We start from the raw sequence: 16916 nt of genomic DNA, 5'->3' as shown, positions 1-16916 counted from the left end.
GCTTGTACAGCCCTCTCGCAGTGTCCGGAGCAAGTATGGTGGGTCTGACACACCGGTGTCAATGTGTTCTTTTTTCCATTTCCAGGAGTGTATTTTGCTTTTTGAACACCGAACAATAACACACAAAGATAGTAGATGGAAGGATACGAAGAAACAATCAGACTCATGGGTGTGGATGCAGTTCATCATTAGAGGACAAAACAAGAGGGAAACATTACGAAAGCAATGAATACGCTGGTTAGTATACATTATTAGTATAGATCTGAAGATGAAAAAGAGCAGATCTGCACAGTGCCCGTACCTGCACTTTAGTTTCTGTCTTAACGAGCATAATTTTTAGCTTCTTCTCTTCTGAATTTTCGAATGAATTGATTATTATGTGGTACAGAATAATTAGCTAACTGTTTTTCTTACAGCTTCCATTCGCACCAACATTTTTCTACATTCTCGTGCAATTCATGAAATTCTATTTGTATGATGACAAGACTCCACATAGACGCAATCGATTCCGAGGTGCAAAGTGTTTGGTATCTTACTTTTCGTGACAGGTGGGCAAAGTTGGTTTCCAAAGACTTTTTATTGTACTGAAATAATCTTTTGTCACAAACTAACAAGGTAGTGTTTTATTCGTATGTATTTTGTGGGAAACTGTAATCGTGATGGAAGATTACACACCTGAATGTTTGACACAACTGGTAGGAGAAAAGGCTGCACATTAACCAAACCCTGCGCGCCCTCTCCGTATTCTCCTATGACAAGAGCACGAGATTCTCCTCCTACAACGCTACAGAGCTGTTCCTACCACAGCTGAGAATTGGCAACATCGTCACAAACATTTGGCAACACTGTTGCAGTTCAATCACTTCCGCGTATGGTACTGAACTGACTCGCTAAATTCACTTGATATTCCCTTTCCACTTGAATTACTCGTGCTATATAATCCTCATGTAAACTCTGACACTGAGACAGAAAATTCAATTTTTTGGCTAAAGAAATGCTATTCTTCACATAACTGATAACTTTTATTATCTATAACGATGCATTATTAGGCTGAGCTACCAATACCATGATGAGAGTGGCGTGCCGCCAGCAGTGTATCCGTGGCCCCGTGCCACCACCCGTGTCTTGTGTTTCAACGGTGCAAGGAGTTGTAAATTCTAACTGTGGTAGGGGCCAGCGTGTGTGAGCTTTTTTTCTGATTTATGTTATGGAGCTACGAATTTCCAGAAAAAATTCGGTAATGAAATCAGAAGGGAACCTTCACACGTCAAATCCTCTTGGCAGCTCGACTCAGTAAGTTGTGTTAATGTTCATAGCTCTCGGCTTCCTAACTGAAAAGCTGCTTCACAGTACAAGCAGCTCTGAAGAAATTCGAATGGACTGTCAAAGATACGAAATTCAATATTGTTCTTCACTTCAGACAGAGATGCATCTGCTGGCTGGCCGTTTATTAAACCTGAAAAGAACAAATGTCGCAGAAGTTAGCCCTTTTTCCACATGCAACTATTGTGGGTTGAGAAGTGAAGGGAATTATGTTCAAAATTCCATTAAATTGATAACTTCAGCAGACAGCAGAATTGGGTTTTAAAAAATTTAGCAGCAAATGCAACTAAACTCGCGACGTCATATATACAGATTGCAATGCCTACCGTTACGCGACTAGCTGTTGCGAGGATACATCACCTACAGAAGTCAAAAGTTGCATCAGAACTTCCGCATTCCACTGTGCTGTGAGATAATACATATGGCTGGATCTAGACCTCAGAGAGACAGACGGTTACAGCTTTGCTTTTGCACTGCACGACAGTTTCAACAAACAGATAGCGCAATAGAGTAGCTCAAATGAAAACTTTCTATTTAAATTTCTGCATCCTACACTGTTGGCAGTTCTGTGTAGGTGGCAGTTACGTTATTTTATTTCGGTGATTACAAAGTAGAGTCGAACGTATGCACTGGATAGTCGAGGCAGGTAGTTCACGGCGATTCGGTCAACCAAGTAAATGAATGTACTGAACATGCTGCAAACCACTACAGGGAGCCTGTGTGTCAGAATGCTCATCGAGTGTGCCGTAACGGTGTAATGATAGAAAAATAACTGACAGGGCAGAGGATTGGGTGGTCTGTTGGATTGCTGATAGGTTGTTATAATGACGGTCTAGGTTCGATTCCAGCTTCCGCCAATGCTTTTTGATAGGGAGAGACCTATTCTATTCGCTTCTAGCTACGCCAAGTGAAGAAGGTATGACGACATTGTGGTCTGAAATTCACATTAAACATGATATTCCTTCTCTACCAAGTAGAAGTTAGATTGAACCACAATAAAGTTAGGAATAGCGACACGTAGGAACTATATCACCAGTGTCCTTTCTTATATAGTTATTTATTTCTAGTGACGAAATAAACGCTATTCAGGGTCACAGACACTTATTCCATCTTTTATTAGAGCTACTGTATGCCGATGAAATTGGTTCTGAGCTGGGAATGCAATACAGACTGCCCTTAATGCGGAATCCTTCCGTGACAATACAGCTCGACTACAAATTGTAGTTTGTTCAAAACTGCAGATTCCTAAACATTTCCACATATTGCACGTGAATGGGTTTGACCCCTGGCCCGTCACTAAGGTTTTCATTGTGAAATATCAAGCTCTAGCTTGAGAACACCTATCTGCTGGTGGATAATAATTTTGATTTTTTATGCATTTTCATTCGTTGTCAATACTAACGAATTCTGACGTTTTTGACTCCCAGTGAGACATATAACTATTTGCGAGATCACTGTAAGTTCAAGGATGTTATTTCGAGCTGCTGGTGGAGAAAAATTCGGTAGGTGACGTCTGTTTGTGTGTAGTCAACAACGATATGTGTGGGGTTCGATTCCCAGTGAGCACTGAACTCCTCGTCATATTCTTTCTAGTTCGAACATGCTCACATGTCGCTGTTATTTAACGCTCGTTTTCTCTATAATATAACAGCGATAGGTGCCGGGTTGGAGTCCTGGAGAGGAAAAGATTAATTTTTCGTCTCGTCATTTCAGTTAAAACATCTAGCTACTGCCGAGAAAATCCAATATGTCACAGCTGATTGTCCTTCGATAACAATCCGATTAGGTTGTGGGTTCAAATCCTTGTCCAACACAAAGTTTTACCTCAGGGCATTTCAAGTAAGTTACTTGGGAAGAAGCAATATTAAACATCTCTCGTAGTTCGTTAACAGGGACAATAGATGCTGGGTAGGAATTCGCGTCCGTTAAAAATGTTATGTTACGTAATTTAAAGTTGATAATTGCAAACTAATACTGTCTATAATCGAGGTATATCACTCTCTGTATGCCTAGTCAGGAATGACTGTTAGTTTCCGTCAGTCACGAAATCTTAGTCTGCATGACTTGGGTTTGAATCCCCATGTAGAACGAGACGGTTCGTCGTGTCATCTGAAAAAAGAAAATGCTTCAAATGGCTCTGAGCACTATGGGACTAGAACTTAGAACTACTTAAACCTAACTAACCTAAGGACATCACCCACATCCAGGATTCGAACCTGCGCCCCTAGCAGTCGCGCGGTTTCAGACTGTAGCGCCTAGAACCGCTCGGTCACACCGGACGGCCGTGTGTCATTTGAAGTTCATACATATTCTGGAATTCCAGTTTGGATTCCGTAGAAATATTGGAACACGTGAGGCAATACTGACCCTAACACTTATCTTAGAAGCTAGATTAAGGAAAGGCAAACCTACGTTTCTAGCATTTGTAGACTTAGAGAAAGCTATTGACAATGTTGACTGGAATACTCTCTTTCAAATTCTGAAGGTGGCAAGGGTGAAATATAGGGAGCGAAAGGCTATTTACAATTTGTATAGAATCCAAATAGCAGTTAAAAGAGTCGAGGGACATGAAAGGGAAGCAGTGGTTGTGAAGGGAGTGAAACAGGGTTGTAGCCTCTCCCCGATGTTATTCAATCTGTATATTGAGCAGGCAGTGAAGGAAACAAAAGAAAAATTCGGAGTAGGTATTAAAATCCATGGAGAAGAAATAAAATCTTTGAGGTGCGCCGATGACATTGCAATTCTGTCACAGATAGCAAAGGACTTGGAAGAACAGTTGAACGGAATGGATGGTGTCTTGAAGGGAGGATAGAAGATGAACATCAACAAAAGCAAAACGAGGATAATGGAATGTAGTCGAATTAAGTCGGGTGATGCTGAGGGAATTACATTAGGAAATGATACACTTAAAGTAGGAAAGGAGTTTTGCTATTTGGGGAGCAAAATAACTAATGATTGTCGAAGTAGAGAGGATATAAAATGTAGACTGGCAATGGCAAGGAAAGCGTTTCCGAAGAAGAGAAATTTGTTAACATCGAGTATTGATTTAAGTGTCAGGAAGTCGTTTCTGAAGTATTTGTATGGATTGTAGCAAAATATGGAAGTGAAACATGGACAATATATAGTTTAGAAAAGAAGAGAATAGAAGCTTTCGAAATGTGGTGCTACAGAAGATTGCTGAAGATTAGATGGGTAGATCACATAACTAATGAGGAGGTGTTGAATAGGATTGGGGAGAAGAGAAGTTTGTGGCACAACTTGATTTGAAGAAGGGATCGGTTGGTAGGACATACTCTGAGGCATCAATGGATCACCAATTTCGCATTGGAGGTCGGCATGGAGGGTAAAAATCGTAGAGGGAGACCAAGAGATGAATACAACCAGCAGATTCAGAAGGATGTAGGCTGCACTAGGTACTGGGAGATGAAGAAGCTTGCACAGGATAGAGTAGCACGGAGAGCTGCATCGAACCAATCTCAGGACTGAAGACCACAACAACAACAACAACAACATATTCTCAACTAGCTGTTCGTGCATAACTTAAATTTTTAATGTAATTTTGTGTTAAATAACAAGTACGGTATGTTACTTTGTAGAGGAAATCATGAATTACTCTGACGTAGTAATGAGAGTAGTAACATTTCAGGTATGTCATTTGTTGCAATAAATGTGAGCTTACAAGCCTTAAGGACAGTCTTATCTGTGATAAGGTGTTCCCTGATAAATCTAGTATCGTGGTATTACTTTACATCTTGAGTTATTGCGATACAGAGCAGTGTTTTCTAGTGGTGACTTGTTAGAACCATTTTCAATAGTCAAACGAATGTACCAAGGAGCGAGTAAGGTACCTGCTAGACAGCTGCGTTATGTGGGTCGCATGCGAATCAGGCAATTTAGGTCGTTCGGCTACTTTTGAGCATGACTGTACCTTTCGTTGCTCAAGCGATCTACGGTAAATTACTGCTAGAACGGGAGCAAGTTCTTTCGCATAATCTTTAAACAATCTTATAGGTATCTCATCTGCTCCTGAAGCCTTCCCGACACTAATCGATTCTAGCTGCTTTTCAGTTCCGCTATCGATTATCTCAATATCTGCCATTTCGACGTTCGCATGACGATTGAACGGAGGGGCAGTGTTACGATCTTCCACGATGAAAGAACTTGGGAAGACCGAATTCAGTATTTCGGCCTTCTCTCTGTTATCTTGCGCTTCGGTGCCGGTGTGGTCGCTTAGAGAATGAATAGATGATTTTGACCCACTTACTGATTTTACATTCGTCCAAAATCTCTTAGGGTTTTTGCTCAGGTCGGATAACAACGTCTTGCTTTCGAAATTCTTGAATGCTTCTTTCATTGCTCTCCTTACGCTCAATTTCGCTTCGTTCAGCTTTTGTCTGTCAGCTAGGTTTTTACTTCTCTTGACTTTGAGATGAAGTGCTTTTCTAACACGGCTATTAAACCATGGTGGCTCTTTCCCATCCCTTGAAACCCTTGTCTAGGGAATATTGAACGATACATTCGATTTTTTTTTTCATTTATTCTCCACATCATCGTCCTCAGCACCGAGTATTGGATGCTGACTGCTGAGATATCCTGAAATTTGTATCCTGTCACCCTTGCTGAGCAAATATATCTTCCTACCTCTCTTAACATTCCTTGTAGAACCCGTCGTAATAGCCGGCCGAAGTGGCCGGGCGGTTTTAGGCGCTACAGTCTGGAACCGCGTGACCGCTACGGTCGCAGGTTCGAATCCTGCCTCGGGCATGGATGTGTGTGATGTCCTTAGGTTAGTTACGTTTAAGCAGTTCTATGGAACTGATGACCTCAGCAGTTAAGTCCCATAGTGCTCAGTGCCATTTTGAGCCCGTCGTCATAGATGCTGTCACAGTCTTATGATCACTGATACCTTCCTGTACGTTAACTGATTCAATAAGTTCAGGTCTGTTTGTTGCCAGGAAGTCTAAGACGTTATCCTCACGAGTTGGTTCTCTAATTGTCTGCTCAAGGTAATTTTCAGACAATACATCCATAACAATGCCACACGATTCCCTGTCTCTGGCACCAGTTTTGATCTATACCTGGCCATTTGAAGTCACCGCCTATTACCTCGGCATGATCATGAAAATTACTTATGATACTGTGCAAGTTCTGTCTCAAGCGTTATTGTATATACCGTGAACAGTAGTGATCCTATAGCATTCCCTTGAATTGCTCCAGATGGTTGCTCTGTAAACAATAAGCAAAATTCTGGTACTCCTGTAGTAGTTGTAACCAATCTTCGTACTCTTGTGACCAGTGGAGAGAAAAGTATTGTGGGGCTAAGCTACATTTAGCACCCACAGCTGCCTGAGTGTTTGTGGGTAGGGAATGTAACGACGGCTAAGACATTTGTGGACAGTCACCTCGAGTTGTAAGTTAAATTATCAAGAATAGAATTCTATATCAATTTCTAGAAACGTTTACATTTCAAGTAGAACCTTGTGGAAAAACTGTGACTGCAAGATATCACTTTCCCAATACGCTCTGAGAATCGATATAAATAAGTTACAGGACAGTACAAGTTACTCATCTGGCGTTTAACTAAAAGTGAGATAGGATTGTCATCGATCAAATGGCCAGATGTACGCCAAGTTCTATCCCGTGTTCCTCTACAGTGACACCGCGCGTCTGGATTCGGTAGAGCTTTCAGTAGTTTGGACGAACAGAAGGGATGTTTTTTACTGAATGGCTGTTTGTGGCCGGCACGGCTTTGCCGCGCGGATTGAGACGCCATGTGATGAATTGGGCGGTACCTCCCGCCGGAGGTTCGAGTCCTTCCTCGGGCACTGGTGTATGTGTTGTTCTTAGCATAAGTTAGTTTAAGTAGTGTGTAAGTCTAGGGACTGATGACCTCAGCAGTTTGGTCCCTTCGGAATTCACACAGATTTGAACATTTTCGAGTTGTTTATGCTCGTCGGTAACACCTAACGGGGCCCACCGATTTAAACATTTTCTTGAGCCCTCCCTCCACCTTCCCCCCTCTGTGGCGGCCAGCTAATGTCCAACGAGTCCCTCAATGTCTTCATCGAGCCCGGGCTTTAGATTGGGTGCTGTTAATTCCAGAATGTTGCCAGCTTTTCGGCCAACCTCTCCAAATTATCGGGCCCGTCGCGCGTTTCACACCTTAGGAGTAATAAATCCGTGTTGAAACTGGAGCGCCGTCCGGAAGATTAACGGCTCCGGCCGTTGATCCATTAGTTGCGTGCCTAACACTGGTCAACGTGCGTCGACGTGTCAGGCAGATAACAGGGCTCGCGCGAGGACATAAATTAGGATCCAATTATGGAGCCATTAGCAGAACAATTAGGGGAGTGCCGCGAGGCGAACAGTTTATCACTGGACACCGCGCCGACCTGCCGGCTCGCCAGCCTCGATAGCGGCGGGCACCCTCGGGGCACCGGCTCTGGCTGCAGACCATTGGGCCGGCCCGAGAGGGAGAACGCAGCTGGATCAAAGGGACAACCGTGCAGCTCTGTGGCTGGATCGAAGACTTTCCGGCCAGCAGAGCTGAGAACGCCGCTCTGAATGGGGAGTTCTTTAGTTAGCTATTGCTGTTGGACAAAAATACATCACCAGAAACACAGTATATTGCCATGTCTAATAAGGTGTGAGAAACCCGTTGGCATTCAGGCTTCCAGTCGCTTCGGAATAGATAAATGATTGTCAGGGGAATCTTAAACCATTCTTCCTGCGAAAGAAAGCAGGGGTGGATAGCGATCATGCACTTTTCTGAACAAATTGTATCTGAAAGGCCCATTAATATTGAAATCTAGTGACTGTAGATGATGTGAGCTGTGTGGACAGGGGTTCTGTCATCTTCATACACAACATTACCAATAGGAGAGCTTGAAAACACCGCTTCAGTTGTAAATTACTTTATTTTCACACTACCGGTTTCGGACTGTTATAAGCCCATCCTCAGGTGTCGTACTGAAAATAGCAAAAGAAGGGAAATGATTTTCACATGCCGCAACACACATGAAAAACTAAAAACAAATTTTTTTCTAAAAAGTTTTAAAACTTTTAAAAAACATTTCGAAACCGCCGGTCGGGCTAGGTGCTGTGAAACCTATGTCAGTGCGCAAGTGGCACCAGACAGTTAGTGCTACGAACGACTGCCTGGGTAGGGAATATACTCAAATGATATCACGACACTTACGCTGTGTTGCGGTCTCCGAGCGCCGCGTGTACCAGGCGCGGTGTGCTGCCTATGAGCGCAGAACAGGGAGTAGCGGATGTGAACGAGGAGGCAAACTGGTAAACCAAAATGGCGAAAGTGCTGACATCTATTGATGGAGAGAAGAACGCGGAGCCACTAGCCCGGCCGTTCACAATTTGAATTTAGTGGTTTACATTTAAAGTGAAGAAAAAACAAAAATACATAAAAATACACGATATAAGTTGAAAGTGCATGATGCGTAATAAAGGAGTGTATTGAACAGGTCGGTCCACAACTGTGGTAAAACTGAGTGGAAGATGCGATATAAAACTATAATATAAACCGTAAAGTACAATGAAACTTTCCTTTTACATGAGTGGCAAACAAGTTTTAAATTTAGTGGTGATATATAAGTGGCAAAGTGGAACAATGCGCCACAGTCATCTGTTAAAAGAACATGCACATGTCCCATTCCTCTCTACAAGCTCTCGTAACTGAACAACAAGTCAAGTAGCGAAACCTTACAGTCTATACTGTCAGAGACTAGTATGCCAATTAATAGCTAGCAGAAACAGCATTAAAAGGACACATTAAAAGTGGGGTCAATTTAAAACTGCTAACCAAAGGTAGACAACTAATCGAGGCTTACATTAGATAAGACCTGAGACGCGCTTTACATCATGAAATACAGGTAAATTTTAATTAGTGTGGGCACAAATATTCTACCATGGGATGGACCTGATCAGCCAAAATGTTCACATAATCTGTGGCAGGAATGCGACATAACAGAGTTACCTTAGGGCTCAAGATTCACCAAGGTATGGCTGCCCTAATCATCACCGAAACCCCGCTAAGTTTCACTCCTGCGACATAAACTCGGCCGTAAGTTGGAAACAGTGTGAAACAAGACTCATCCGGCCACATCACACTCGTCCATTGCTACACAGTCCAGTTTTTGTGGCTTCGGCTCCACATTTTTCTCTTTCAGACATTTACGTAACTTGTAAGTGCCTACGGGATTCCAGCTCGCCCTAAAATTCACTACTTCGGAAGCCCTCTTCGTGTTGCTTTGATGCTGATATGGTTCGCGGGTGCGACATTCAGTTCTGCAAGGACTTTCGCAGATATCGTTTATTTTTCGTTACAATACTCATCAACGACCATTCTTCACTATAAGTCAATACACTGTCGGCCACTCATGTCGATGCATCGTGCGTTGGGATTGCTTGGGAGGTGGAGAGCAGTCAGTACATCACGAGTTGTGCTTACCCAAGCAGGCGGACACATGAAAGTAACCTATCATATTGCACATGCAACAGCTTACTTATTCACGACCATTCATCGTGACAAAACTACTGTTATGCAAGTACAGCCGTGTGTAACAGCAAGTAGTGTTATATATGGATAATTAGTCATGCATGCACAAAATTTTAATGAACTTCGTCAAGATGTTGCTAAGTTAAGCCTCTGTGTCACCCTCTTTTCACTTCACCCCTGTGGGAGACAAGTAGTTCTTACCGCCAAAGATAACCTCGCTTTTGTGTGCGTAAATAATCATATGAACGGTACAGGAACGCATATAGATTAGTTTTAGCGGATGGCTGCTTGCTCTCCATAAATGACACAATGGCCAAATTTAACGCTAGTGTACGTAATATTTTTCAGTCCTACTCATGCAAATAGATTTAAAACTAGTTCTCTTTTTTTTTACAAGCTACCAATTTTTAAATAAAAATACGTCGATGGAATAGAGTTGTCCAAGAGGAATGACTTTAAATTAGATTTAAAATTGCTTTACTACCTTTCAGACACTTTATGTTATTCGGTAAACAATCAAAAACTTTTCTCTCAGCCAGTTCTTAATGTCAAAGTCCAAAGAGTGTCCTTTTACGAAATTTTAATATTGGCGACACTGAAAAATCACGTAGAGTGAGGTGTCGAGTATGGAATGGGTATGGAAGGACTGTCATATAATGTTTGGCACCAAATTCACGAATTAACAAATCTAAGTAGGCAGATTCATGGCGTGTTGGAGGTAGTATGGGTAATCTTGACACAGTTGTGGTCTCTTCCTTAGTAACGACGATTGACTGTCACCTTGAGGCTAAATTTCGAATTGCACTATTCCATTGACAGTGAAAAAACTTTGATCATCACTTTTTCGTTGGATCGAGAATATCACGCTTGTAATGGATGTGCTCGTCTCTTGCCAACTCACTACGGTGACTTTAGCCTCAACTTCGTAGTCGTAGACCAATCATTCACCTCCTGTGATGATGCCTTATGTGAATATCTCATCGTCATCTTGTTCAGACTGCAACTTGCAACCGTTTACTCTATTTGTCTTCAGATATTTGATTATCAAACGAGAAACTGGTGCAACTCCATGAGTGGTCGCTATATCGGTAGGAATCTCGCGACAAGAAGCGGTTGTTTCCAACACTTTCTGCAAATTGCCTGACAGTCATATATAACAATGGCGCACCTAAAATTCTTAACTTTCTTAATGTTAGCGCCATCAGATGACGCGAAAGTCTTTGATTGGAGAAGGTGAACTACTTGTGACTGACGACTACTTTGAAACGGAAGAACCTTCATAAGACTGCCTTGGACCAAGAGCAATCATCTTCGTAAGCTCGCTTCCAACGTACATAACTTTTCTACAAATATTTACCCCACTTTCTTACGCGGTGCATCCTTACTAGCGCAAATGGGTAATAGGTAAAGCCGACACGAACACCGTTCTATCTTTCACATATATGTCGGTAGGTGTCAAACTAAACACCTAAGTGAAACAGGGAGATTACTTGGAAGATCGTGAAAGATACAGTGCTGCGAACGGCTCACAACCAGAACGCTTCGTTTGCGCGTGAGGAGAATGAACAGACCTCGTACATTAAGGATGGCAACATCAAATTATGGTGTGGGCTCGGAAGAGCTCAGGAGAGCATTCAGTTTGCTTTTGCACTTGGAGGAAACGGACGAAAGGTGGCGCTAATTGTGTGTTGTAACTATCACTCCAGCATCACATATTTTTGTTCTTCACAGGTCTAATGTTCCTCCAGGTGCCAAAGTTCAAACACGGCGGTTGCTGTTGTGTACGTCTGGTCATCTGCTTGAAACATCCATGTTGCACGCGTTTCGCCGTATTTCAAAAGCATTACTAAGAAAGTAGACACCTTGAGTGGGTTACTGCACAACAGATAAGTACTTGGGCAACATGCATCTCCAAAACCAGCGTCAATATCATATACATCCATACGTATTATAAAAATGTATCTTAAACATCTCCTCCTAAACCAACTGACCGACTTTCACCAAATTTGGTACTCATATCACATACTATCTGTAAATCATCCCTGCGAAGTAGGTACCACCTACTTATCAAAGATGTAGTTGGAGGTGAAAAAGTAGTGCAATCCACGACGCAGGAATACCCACACTTTCATCAGCCAGTATTTAAGAATACGAACACTTAGAGAATTGCAACAAAATTTACTCTCCATCACAAACCTTACGAAATTGTTTCTCGACGACAACCCCCACAAACGAGGAAAGAAAAAAGTTTTGTAGATATTAGTGGTGTCTGTACTGTCGGAGATGTCAGACAGAACAGACATCTCACATGCCGCGCTGGATTAGCCGAGCGGTTTGAGGCGCTACATTCATGGGCTGTTCGGCTGGTCCCGGTGGAGGTTCGAATCCTCCCTCGGGCATGGGTGTGTGTGTTTGTCCTTAGGATAATTTAGGTTAAGTAGTGTGTAAGCTTAGGGACTGATGACCTTAGCAGTTAAGTCCTATAAGATTTCACACATAAAAAAAAACATCTCACGTATCTATAATTATATGGCCGCGACGGCTGTTTGGTGAAAAAGTTTCAGTGGGAATGCACAACCAACGTTGGAACTCCTTCGCGACTCAGAAATCTGCGAGGAAGGGGTTAATTGGCGGGGTCGTTGCTGTGCGGCGAGAAGGAAGTTGGGAACTTGCTGTCTGACAGAGAGCATGTCCCAATGGTCGAGGTCAGCGATGAACTCGAATGGGTGTCATGGGACGTCCGTCCAGATCAAATGAAACAAAAAGCGGTTAAGGCAACCATTCTAGAAAAGCGGAGCATCAGAGTTCGAGTTGCCGCCTGGCACAATTTTTACCTCTCGCCATTGCATTATCGCAGTGCCCTGTGCGCCTGGAAATCGTTATTTCCTTCATGTCTCTTTCCCATTCCGTTTCCGTTCCATTCCTTTGATGCCAATTATCCTTGGAAAAAAACCTGATCACTTACTGCATTTTCGCAGTTCATTCAGCAAAACAGCCACATGAAGCATGACATTTTAATTTATTACTTGTTTAGTACTAACTGTATTCAGGACACATTTAGCATATGGTACCCATACCTGCTGCTAAATGTACCTAGAAAAACATATATCTGTACGACACCCAGTAAAAGGGATACGTCATAAACACTGAGATTCGCGAGAAACTGCCACATTATGCACATGTTTTAATTTCTTACTTCTTTACTACTGACTCTATTCGCAACATATTTCACATACAGTAACCACGTGTACTGCTTGATGTACTTGCAAAATTATATCATTGCACAGAATCTAGATAAGGAGATACGACAACATAAACATTGAGCTGCCTGAAAATGAAACTACAGGGTGAAATTCATTAGAGAAATTGCTGAAATATGTGCAAAAATATCTATAATATACAGTATGTTAAATACATGTGAAATACATTTGACTTCAACGAAATTTGGTTACAATCTGTAAAGAAATACTCTGGGGGTAAGAACCAATGGCCTTCTTCTGGAGTAAGCATGTTAATGTGGAGAGAGAAGGGGAAGGAGAGGATGGAGAGAAAGCGAGGGGGATTTAGGAGTTGGACACACATAGGAGAGAGAAGGAGATGGGCACAGAAAGGGGAAGGGGAGAATGGACAGAGAGAGGAGACAGGAGGAGATGAACAGGAAAGGATAGGGGGGATGGAGAGGAGTGAAGGTGAGGTGGACAGAGAGGAGGGGGAAGAAGGAAAGGACAAAGAGAGGGAGAAGGACTAGGTGAACAGGGAGAGAGGAGAAAGTGGAGAAAAAAGGGAAGAAGAGAAGTGGTGAGAGGGAACGATGAGATGGACAGAGAGAGGGTATCAGATCTGTAATTTAAGCAACAACAAGCCACAAGTATGGTTGATAAACGTTTATTTAACTCAAACCATTATCGGTTTTGAATTTTTACAAATCTATCTTCAGATGGCATCTAAAATCTTTCGTTTCTTTCCTGCTGGGGACTCGCTTTGTATTCGTTATTGGTGTGGTGCACTAAAGTAAACAAAAGTTTTTTTGCTCACAATACGCTAAAGTTCCGATCGATTCTTTTTCATTTTGACCTTCACACAAACCTTCACGAAACGATTTTTAAGTTAACAAAACATGAAATACGGCGAAAACTTGTGTGGTGGATGTTCCTATGTGACGAATTCGTCCTGTCTGTGTGTTCTGCAATATAAAGTTAAAACATGTTTCGTGCATGTACTATGCAAGGGCTGTTTAATTCCCTGTAGACTGCTATAACAAACATCATTGTATGTTTCATGGCAGCACACACGCTCAACATTTGCAAACCGTGGCCCAGCTTCACAGAACAAAAACAGTAGTTTCAAAGATTTTAAGAGTACTGAAGATGCTAAGTTACAGATGTTATACAGAATGTATGGGCACAGTAAAATAGGTCTTTGGTAGAACAGTGAAATTAATTTGTAAGTCCTATAGAGAAGTAAAACTATGTTCAATAAATTCTGGTATGGTTTTGTATTGATTGTCTGAGGTTACAGAAGCAAATAATATGTACAAATAATGAAATGTTGATAAGTGTGATCTACCTAATCAGATAGCATGTTGTCACATTGTCAACATCGTTTATCAACAAAAGAAGCAGAATTTTTTTTATTGTACTCTTGTAATTTACACAGTATTGATGATCTAATTTCCATGTGCAGTGCTGGTACTGTTCAATGTACACATACCTGTTCAGAATGTAAAACAAGTTAGATCTGATTATATAGGTCACACTTACAAAACTTTTATTGTTTGTACACAATATTCGTTTGTGTAGTCTCAGCCGATCAACGGAATCCCATATTAGAATATACTGTAAATAATTTTATTTCTCTGTTCGACTTTTAAATTAATTATACCGTTCAACCAAACATATACTTTCTATGCACACACACGCTACACAACTTTTGTAACTTAACATTTTTACCATTCTAACGTCTATGGAAACTACTGTTCCTTTTTCTTCTTACTCGTGCAAAGCTGGGCAAACACTGAGCGTGCATACTGCCATAAAACATAAACTGGTATGCGCTGTAGCAGTTTACAGGAAATTAAACAGCCCTTAGATAGTTCATGTCCAAAAAATATGTTAACTGTACAGGGCGATTGTACTGAACGTTTCAAAACCTCTGAAGCGACGTAGATGACTTTGAAACAAGTAATGAATGTGAGACATATGGAGCTGCGAGTGTTGGGAAAGACCCCAAAGTGGATGACAAATGATGTCACAAGATGACGTATCTCGCCGCTCGTGCAGTGGATGGGCCTATCGCTCTGTCGCACCTGATCATGCCAACCCAAGGCAAGTGTTCACGCCGGTGTGACTGCGGACCCACATGCACTTCAGCGCGTGTGGCTCAGGGTTCGAATCTTGAGTGTGGCAGGTTGCTTTTCTTTTGGTTGCCTCAGACAATTATTCGTTTACAGTGAGGGAGAAGTTACTATTCTATTTACCGGTCTCGCGGCCTCCGCCGGTTTATTGCAAAGTATGGTACAACAATAACCTACTGTATTGCTTGACAAGTAAATGAGTATGAGCTTCCGAACTGCACCGTTATCAGTAGATGACCTACGTCTTCTTTACTAAATACTGTCTGCAACCAAAGAAAAAACGGGACATAAAGAAATAAACACAAAATAAGAAAGGCTTTTACTTGGTTACAGAGAGAATAATAACATAGTAATTTCCAATGTTACAAGAGATCACATTTACAGTCGTGTTCCAAATTTACACCGTTTGCTCGAATGCAAGTACTGAATCATTCGATCATCCCTTCACACCAAAGCCCAATCACTGCACGTGTGGTGAGGTACGCCATCTTGTGATGTCACATGGTTGACAATTCTAAATCATTTTTGGGGTAATTCCCGACATTTGCGACACCATGTGTCTCATGTCAAATTACTCCTCTTCGCTTTGGGTATTTTAACATTAATAAGAATCAATCTATATAATTCAGAACACAAAGACAGGATAAATTCCTCACACACCAACATCCACGTCGTAATTTCCACCACAATTCCTGTTTTATTAACTTGAAAGTCATATCATGAATGTTTCTGTGAAGGCCTACCTTAGTGCACCATGCCAGTAAGGAACACAAAACGACGCCTCAGCTAGAAAGCATGGAAGCTGTAAGAACCCGTCTTAACACGGATTTGTAATAAATGAGAAGTTGGTAATGATCTGAGTTAAATAAACTGTTTTAAAACATATTTCTGATGGGTTGCTGCTTACATTATAAATCTTGTAATTGTACTAGAGCCACGTCTCTCAATACGCCAACATTTCACAAGATAGCACGAAACCGCCGAAGATTATTAGGCTGTAAATAATCAGCTACACATCAAAATAATTCTACATCGCAGACGTCCCACATGAAAAAAGACTGAAACGAGGTAGGAACTGTCGGAAGTGAAAAAAGTGGGAAAATGAAGGATTCTTTGTGAATGCGAGCCATAAATCTCAGAAGCAATAAACATGCGGATGTTTGAGGCGGCGCGCGACGGCGTGTGCTGTTTATTGATTCCGATGTCGACGGGAGAGACGACGCAGGACTTGGGCACCAGAGCGATGATTTATGCTCGTGGTTCCAGCGCAGTGCGCGCGGTTTACTGTTGCTGTAGCGTCGTCGACCCGACTACCACCCACACCTTTATCACATTCGCCTAAGAAAACTTGGCTAAGTACGAGTAGTACACGCGCATTGAGGGTTCCGTACAAACTTAATTATGTATGTATGTAGGCCACCTATCCAGGGAGTCGAGAATCTCAACGATTTTTGCCTGTTGGCGATATCGATACTGGCGAGATACTGGTCCTGGGAATTCCAAGACCGTACCAAAATCTCTGCAGTAGTTCCTCAGATTAGCCCGAACATACAAAAAGAGGCGAGCAAGGGGACTTTATTTTATACACTTAGAGAGAGAATATGAAACAAAACATTTCTGTTTATTTACTAAAACATGACTAAAACCCACATTTTATGTTTTCATACACTAATGTTCGTCGATTATGCTTTTGACGGATGAGAAATGTAGTGTATGTTCAAATGG

Source organism: Schistocerca gregaria, chromosome 2 (genome assembly GCF_023897955.1).
Source record: "Schistocerca gregaria isolate iqSchGreg1 chromosome 2, iqSchGreg1.2, whole genome shotgun sequence".
In the NCBI taxonomy this organism is placed as follows: Eukaryota; Metazoa; Arthropoda; class Insecta; order Orthoptera; family Acrididae; genus Schistocerca; species Schistocerca gregaria.
Note: the sequence above shows the minus strand (reverse complement) of the source record.